The sequence below is a fragment of the Cyprinodon variegatus genome, unplaced genomic scaffold (genome assembly GCF_000732505.1).
Source record: "Cyprinodon variegatus isolate N-32 unplaced genomic scaffold, C_variegatus-1.0 Scaffold104, whole genome shotgun sequence".
NCBI lineage: Eukaryota > Metazoa > Chordata > Actinopteri > Cyprinodontiformes > Cyprinodontidae > Cyprinodon > Cyprinodon variegatus.
In genome coordinates, this window is record NW_015150557.1 from 1,326,920 (window position 1) to 1,333,553 (window position 6,634).

Genomic DNA, 6,634 nt, shown 5'->3' on the forward strand with positions numbered 1-6,634 from the left:
TGTGAAGGGAAGAAAGAAATCTGAAGAGGCTTTAAAGAAATAAAACAACGAAAAACAACCTGATCTGCACACCAATCTCAAAATTTGAGATTTTCCATCATGACGATGATTTCTGAGGCTAAAAAGAAGTCAAACTTTATCCTGTGATCTCTGTAAGCAGAGGACTAATGCAGTAACATCTCCAGATTTAATTACCAGCCTAAAAAAAAAAAAACAGAGATCCGGACTTAAAGGGTAAAATCAGTAATAAAAGGATGATATCCTGTCAAGAACAGACAGAAACTTGCCTGTGAGGCAGGGCAGCAGTTCTCTAACAATACAGCTTCAGGTAGCTTTAATAAGTTGGCAGGAAACTAACTTATGAGGTTGCCCTTCAGGCTTTGCATTTTCTCTGCATCACAGGTATCAAGTCGTTCCAAGCCGTCATGAAGCATTTTGTTTAACTATGTACTACTTGTTATACATTCTGTGACCTATTTAGCTGTAAGTCTTTAAAAAGCTTAGAACGGTCTGTTCTGTTGTTTCAAGCATAAACTTGTTCTACTTTTACAAAAATCTGAACATTTTCCGGGGCACAGATAGAGAACAAGGCATCGGATTTAAAATCTTTTAGCTGAACACTTCAGAAATGTAAAGGTGATCAGTTTTAGGATGTTACATTTCAAGGAGGAAACTAGATATTTGTTCCCCCTTTTTGGTTCCCTTTTGTCAGACTGGCACCGTTACACTTTCAGGTGAATTTTCTCTTAAGCTCTGGCCCATCTTCAAGGAGGATGGGCTGGTTATAAGCAATAAGGTAGGGATTAGATTTTAAAAAGCTCCGGTATGAAAACTAAAACCCTTCTTTGTTCCTGCAGGTTTTTTAAAGAGATGCAGGGAAAGTGCTGCAGTGATTGTAGACACATGGCGAATAGGTTATTAATTAATGAGCTTACCACACTGCTAAACAGCTTACTATATATTAAAAAAAAAGCCTGCTTCAATTTTAATTTAGAAAATTTGGGCAATATTTTCTGGTTGTAAACAGAGACAGCTGATTATCAACCTGTTTGATGGTAGTTGAAAATTGGACTAATTTACCTACTTAAACATACATCATTAAAAGACCAATACCGGAATGTTGGAGAGCATTAGAGCTGTAATAATTGATAATTGATTGTATAAACAGGGGAAAATAATGTTGATTACATGTATTAAATGATCTGCTTGGAAATATGGTATATTCAATGTTTTTTGTTCATATCAACCAAATGCCTGGCTTTTGGTATAAATTAAAAAAAAAAAAAATAATCATTGCTTCATCTGCTTAATTTTGAACACGCCCAGCTGAACCTGGTTACTTTGTCCATGAAAAAAAAAAGATGAATCTCACGGTCAAACTGCTCTGAAAAACAACTTGAACTGTTTTGTTTTTTTTCCCCAAGATGTATGAATCATATTCAGATAAAGATATGAGTAAAAAATAAATAAAGCCAGAGTCCAAAAGTCGAGCTTCACCCTGCAGCACTACACATTCCAACATCTTAAGACCGTTTAACCAGCCTTTAATCCGTCGTTTCATCAAGCAAACAAACCTGAACGCCATGTTTGACTAAGAATCTAACTTCCAACCACTTTAATTTCACTTTCAGCTCCTTTTAAAACAAATGCTTGAAACCAGTTTTATGATGACAAGCAAAGTGTTTCAGTTTGTCTCTTTTTCTAGAAAATCTTTCCAGACCAATGGACTCATTTAGGACAGATGAAATTGGATCAAAACTGCTCCTATAGAAAGGAAAAATACATCAGCAGTTCTTTCTCTATCATGGTATAAACATTAAAAAGGGAAAAACAACAACAACAAAAAAAGCTCTGTCTCTCTGGTCTTATCAGCTGTTGGCTTCAGAACACCCGGCTTTATGATTCCTGCTTTGAGGCCGGGCAGCAAACCTGTTGTTCCGGTTAGAGCCATCAGCACCCCGCCCCAAACAACTAGCCGGGAACGACAAAGAAAAACAAAAACGGGCTGTGTCAAGAAGAAGACGGAACTTTTTCTCCAAACTACAGACATCATTTGAATGACTGGTTTCAGAAACTGCTGCAGCTATGATTCAATAACCATTTCCCCCCAAAAATCAGTCACTGAAAATGTTAACTGCTAGATCACAACTGCAGAGAGAGTAATATTTAAACTTACAGCTCTCACAGTTGGATGTATTGTCGATTAAATACAAACTGAAGTGTGTAACATTTAACTTTAAGTTAAAACAGTCAGACAACCACAGCATTTTTACAACACTTCATTCTGTGTATCATATGAGAGTTAAGCTTAGTTTGACCACCAGCATCCTGCTGCTAACTTTTTCTTTACCTCCTCATACGGGTCATAAACCCCACAGCTTCCTGTTGAAAAAACGGATGTTGTTCTAATCTAATCTCACCGTCCCTGTCTGCATACCTCTAGAGAGTTCCAAATGAAGAGGATGATTTCACAATACTTTAAAGAAACAGAAATGCATATCTCAAAAGTAAAGGCTTACATTGTATGTTTGAGTGGTTTAAATACACAGATTATGCATTTTGTCAGAAAAATTTCTGTCCAACAACTGACTTTATATATCAGGATTAGAACTGTGGAGCTATAGCAGCTTGGTTACCCCGTTCATCTGCACCAACATGTCCACCCATCATGGCAGGGAGAGAGCACATAGTGTCTGTGTCTCACAAATGAACCTGATTTAGAGTAAAGTGTGCTTATCGACCGCATAGCTAACCCAAAAGGCTATAACCAAGGGTGAAAACCTCAAAAGCCCCATGGCCTGAAAGGCCGCTCAGCTAGGAAGAAGAAATGACTCAAATAGCAAAAAAAAACACAAATTAGGGTTTGAAGAGACGCTACTTTTTGGACGTCGTTTCATCAGACGGGGTCTAAAAAGCCCTTTCGCCTCTTTAGATTAAGCGCTATATGAATACAGAGCACTTACTTCTCATAAGCACATGATCTGATGACATTTAAGTCCCCATTTTATAAGAATTTATATATGGAAAATAAGAAAAATAAGGGACATAATATAATTTAACTAATGAATGAATAGAATAGCATAGAGGTCAGACCTTACATTTCTGCTCTTGATCTACAGAGATAGTTGTCAGTCATGATGTCAATAGATAGTCACTAGATAGTCAATAGACTTAATTTCAAAAAGCAACAAAAACATTTCTTAAGATCTATCAGAGGGAACATGTCTAACAAGGAGACTGAACTCTAGCTTCATATCAAAGATGAAACAAACCCATTAAATATTTGCATCAGAGGTTGTGAATTTTTGAGAGGAGACACGCATCAAGAAACTACTGATCATTCTCTCCCGATTTTAAAATTTGAAGCCTTTAAGGCTTTGTAGCTGAGATAATGATACGTCTCTGCCTGACAGTTTCACCTGAGCTGGAAAACGTGGAAACAGCATTCATTTTTAAACTGGTTCAACTGGCAGAGGCCTTTCAACAACAAGCTAGTCTTGCATGTTGCTCTTCTTATTATAATCAAAGTGCTGTTTACAAACCAAACTGACGGAAACAAACCGGCCACCTCAGGTAAATGTTATTAAAACTGCTCCATTTGCATCTATTTCTATCAATACAAATATCACCCAAAGCTATATAAGCAAATGACAGACAACCAAGGGAAAATTACAAACCAATTGGTTTTTTTATCTTCTTAAATTGTTCTATGCAAAACTATTGAGGCCATCTGCTCCAGCTGAACTTGCCTCATCTTGTTTCATTGCGAACACGCCTTTTTTGTGCCATTAAAACTCCCTGGTGCATGTTTTTATCTGCCTGCTGGTGGGAATGATTGACTGGAACATGTTGCTGTGTCATGACTCCTTTGCACCATTGCTGATACAATAATGAAGTTAGTGGCAAGGTCACATGAACCACCTCTGGAGGGAAAATATGGTGAGACCAGGGAGAGAGTTTTAACGTTTACCCACATGAGTTCGCTCAGCAGCACTGAAGACTTTAGTTACATTCCAAAGAGCACAATAAAACTTTATCTTGTTTGCATGGAAACGATCCGCCCCCATTCTCAGAAGATGCTTTGAATATTTGCAAACTTAATCCCAAAGTGACTAAGTCATCTTGCTGTTGTGTGCGTCCTGTCGCAGTGAGGGTACACCTGCTGATCACTTCCTTTCCAGCACATACAGAGGATAACAGCTTCCCCCTGCCAACAGATCTATCCTAATAGGGCATTTTCTTGTATGTTTGTATTACCGATAATTGTCACTGTTCAGGCCACCGGTTCACTAAGACTTTATTAGAAAAAGCAGCACAATCAAATGCTTGAGTAACTCGATGAAAACAAAACACATAATTCAGTCTTTCGTTTCTGTCTGAATACCGGTTCCTGTTCTTTCTTTAGCAAACAAAGCAAGCAAACTGCAATAACTTTGAAAGGGTTTTACTAATGCAACTAGGAATAAATGATAATGCTTCACACGTGTCAGTACAGGAGAAAAACACACAAAAAATAAAATAATGCTTTGAATCATCTAAGCCTCCCACCTGCAGTTATGAGCAGAGCGTCCCTTAAGGGGATAAGCTTCATGTAATAATTCGTCCACTTACCCGGAACAGCCGTGAATCCCATAAATCAGTAACCCTACCCCTTTGCTTTTGCAGGGTAGAGTAAGAATCCAACAATGAAGACACAATTTGGGTCTCAAAGAGCTGATTGGGCTATTTTTTTCTACAACTTAAAACCTTTTTTTTTGGAAAAGTTTAAGAAAATGCAGGTAGGAAAAAACAACTGAAAGTGGGCATCTTCAGATACAAGCGCTAAGAATTTTCTAAATATGATGCATATAAGAGCTGAGTTGTGCAAGCCTACTTTCCAGAAAGAAAAAAAAGACTCGCTACTCATCAACAGTCCTTCTTTGTGGTTTCTGCAAAATTAAAATAGAATCCCTGTGACTGAGAACTTCTATCTTTATACAGTTTGAAAAGCCTCCGCCTGTGGATAATTATTGTCATGGTAGTAGTTGGTATAAGTGCTCTGCTTTTCAGTATGGTTGCACTGAATTCAAATAGAGACAAATCCTAATGCTTCTCTTAATGATTTGAGACAGAAGTAAAGATATCAAGATGATATTTTATTAAAACATGTGACAAACCCACACCAGCCATAACTCCTTACAGTTCAGATGTCCCCTCCATAATCCAAGTGAAGAATTGTGAGAATACTTTTAAATTCAACTTAATATATCAGTCTCCGTCTTCCCACATTACCGGTTAGGTATTATTTACGTCAGCAGGACTGGATGACTAGTTTTTGCGCCAAATCCATTTTTTCTGAATGGTATTAGGAAGTACTAAAAACAATCTGACTGTTGTGACAGTTTCATCAAGCCGTTTATTTACAGATCAACTAAATTGACTGTGCAATTACACACCCTTTATAAGGGTATTGGTTTGTCTAGTGCAAATGTTTAAAACTTAACCCTAATCCTGCTCTTTTTTGTTCAGATTTTTAACTATTAAATGAGGGTTTAGCTTTAGGTGTGCTGGTCATTTCACCAACTATACAACTTTGTATTTGATATTGCAACAATGGCAATGCATCCACTCCTCTGTGATGATGACACACATATAAAAAGAAGGAAAAAAAGCTGCAAAAAGATCAGTTTCACATTTTAGATTAGAAATACCATGGGTGACAATTCAGGGCTTTACCATTATTTCAATTCATTAATATCAGCAGTTATAAAATAAAAGCTTTTTTTTTATTGGTCCAATTATTATTATCTTTTTTTATGTTCTGCTTTATCTTGGCAGAATAAAAAGCTGGTATAACTGATTAACTAGTCTGGCTATCTGCTAAGGTGGTCAGTCTGTAGCCTGGATTTAAATTCTGCTGGTGTTCTGCCTCACATAGTTTTAAAATGACCATCTGCATTCCTTTATGAACACTTATATATATAATAACAGACCCATTACTCTATTTGTGTAAAGTAGAGAAAAACGTAGCAGCCTTCTTTAAGCCAGCTGATCGGCAGTGAGCTGGGAGGGACAATACTCCATTACTGGATGGAACCACTGTTTTGAAACAGTGGTACCTGTAACAATCCAATGCCTAACATACACAATGGATCCAACTGACTGCTTAAATTACAAAGAAAAAAAAGCTAAACAATCCTTTCTGCTTTCTACGGAAGAGGATTAGGGCCACTGAAGAAAAAAAAAAGTTTACTGATTTTTAAATTTTATTTCAGTATAATATGACAAAAACGTCAGAATTCTGACTTTAATCTCAGAATTCTGACTGTTTTCTGACAGCTAACAAACATGTAAGCATCAAACTGTAGCCATGTCTTTTTTAGAGACAAGCTCTCTTGTGTTAATCACCTGCTGCTCTTCCATTAAAGAAATAGCATCACAGGGGATCCTTCGGCCATGTAAAAAGTTGCCCAATTCCTATATTTACCCCCAATGTGTTACTGGCCCGCCCAAACAACTCACATGTTTGTCAGTGAAGCTGAATGCTCCCACATCTCTTCCTTCATGGTGAACATCTACATTTAGATCCAACATTCTGACATTAAAGTCAGAATTCTGAGATTAGAGTCAAAATCCTGAGATTAGAGTCAAAATC

At 37.2% G+C, this 6,634-nt stretch overlaps 1 protein-coding gene across 1 annotated transcript in view; it reads right to left on the reverse strand.

Annotated features, from left to right (window-relative positions):
• lrrc1 (leucine rich repeat containing 1) overlaps positions 1-6,634 on the reverse strand; it is a 30,901-nt gene that overhangs the window by 22,189 nt on the left and 2,078 nt on the right. The gene's annotated exons all lie outside the window — the stretch shown is intronic.